Here is a 1864-nt window from a genome sequence, read left to right as displayed (position 1 = left end):
TCCTGGCAGCCCCCCGGTCTCCCCCTCCCACCTTGCCCTCCATGTACGTTTGCGCGCTCCACCCTAGAAGCCTCCGGCTCTGTGTGTGGCCATGGGGAGAGCCTGCCCTGCCGAGGACCCCTCCCTGGGGCTCAGCCTACCCCCACCAGGGGTGAAGTGCGTGGCGGGTTAGGTGGGAAAACCTTCTGAAACGCTGTGTGTCATGGGCCCACCCTGAGGGGCATGCTCACCCCCACGTGCCTGCAGCATGTCCCCAGCCGTGAGGACAGCTGGACCCCTCCCCTGCCGCCGCTGGGACAGGGGACCCGCTGGGACACGGAGACCCTTTGGGACACAGGGACCCGCTGGGGCAGGGGACCTGTGCCTGGGGCCGCCCTCTCTGCAGAGCTCGCTGTGTCCCGGGGCTTCTGGTGCTCTTACATCCTCTGGTGCACCTACATCCAAGGTGAAGGACGCTTCCCTCACCTGAGGTCGCCCACCTTCCCTCAGGAAGCTTTCTCCTTTACGTCTTCAGACATTTCCTCCTGTTCATGGTCACCATGGAGCCTACATTCTTTTTTAAAAATTATTTAATTGAAGAATAATTACTTTACAATACTGTGATGGTTTCTGCCATACATCGACATGAATCGGCCACAGATGTACATGTATCCCCCCATCCTGAACCCCCACACCACCTCCCTCCCCACCCCATCCCCTGGGTTGCCCCGAGCACTGGCTTTGGGGGCCCTGCTTCATGCATCGAACTTGCACTGCTCATCTGTTCTACATACAGTGACGTGAAAGTGAGTCACTCAGCCGTGTTCACCTCTGTGCAACCCCAGGGACTATACAGTCCTGGAATTCTCCAGGCCAGAATACTGGAGTGGGTAGCCTTTCCCTTCTCCAGGGGATCTTCCCAGCCCAGGGATCGACCCAGGTCTCCCACATGGCAGGCAAATTCTTTACCAGCTGAGCCACATGGGAAGCCCAAGAATACGGGAGTGGGTAGCCTATCCCTTCTCCAGGGGATCTTCCTGGCCCAGGAACTGAACTGGGGTCTCCTGCACTGCAGGCGGATTCTTTACCAGCTGAGCCGCCAGGGAAGCCCTATGCACCTTATTGCCAAATTCAGGCTTAAATTGAAAAAAGTACGGAAAACCACCAGACAATTCAGGTATGACTCAAATCCTTTACAATTATACAGTGGAAGTGAGAAACAGATTCAAGGGATTAGATCTCACAGACAGAGTGCCTGAAGAACTATGGACAGAGGTTTGTGACATTGTACAGGAGGCAGGGATCAAGACCATCTCCAAGAAAAAGAAATGCAAAAAGGCAAAATGGTTGTCTGAGGAGGCCTTACAAATATCTGTGAAAAGAAGAGAAGCGAAAGGCAAAGGAGAAAAGGAAAGATATACCCATTTGAATGCAGAGTTCCAAAGAATAGCAAGGAGAGATAAGAAAGCCTTCCTCAGCGATCAATGCAAAGAAATAGAGGAAAACAATAGAATGAGAAAGTCTAGGGATCTCTTCAAGAACACTATAGATACCAAGGGAACATTTCATGCAAAGATGGGCTCAATAAAGGACAGAAATGGTATGGACCTAACAGAAGCAGAAGATACTAAGAAGAGGTGGCAAGAATACACAGAAGAACTGTACAAAAAAGATCTTCACGACCCAGATAATCACGATGGTGTGATCACTGACCTAGAGCCAGACATCCTGGAATGTGAAGTCCAGTGGGCCTTAGGAAGCATCACTACAAACAAATCTAGTGGAGATGATGGAATTCCAGTTGAACTATTCCAAATCCTGAAAGATGATGCTGTGAAAGTGCTGTACTCAATATGCCAGCAAATTTGGAAAACTCAGCAGTGAC

General features: G+C 51.3%; 1 protein-coding gene across 1 annotated transcript in view; it reads left to right on the top strand.

Moving 5' to 3' along the window:
- The window catches only part of POLN (polymerase (DNA directed) nu), a 147468-nt gene that overhangs the window by 135593 nt on the left and 10011 nt on the right, over positions 1-1864 (top strand). The window lies entirely within an intron of this gene.

Source organism: Bison bison, unplaced genomic scaffold, assembly GCF_000754665.1.
Source record: "Bison bison bison isolate TAMUID 2011002044 unplaced genomic scaffold, Bison_UMD1.0 scf7180017851375, whole genome shotgun sequence".
Classification (NCBI taxonomy): domain Eukaryota; kingdom Metazoa; phylum Chordata; class Mammalia; order Artiodactyla; family Bovidae; genus Bison; species Bison bison.
The sequence above is the reverse complement of the archived record's forward strand: the minus strand, read 5'-3'. Positions and strand labels throughout refer to the sequence as shown.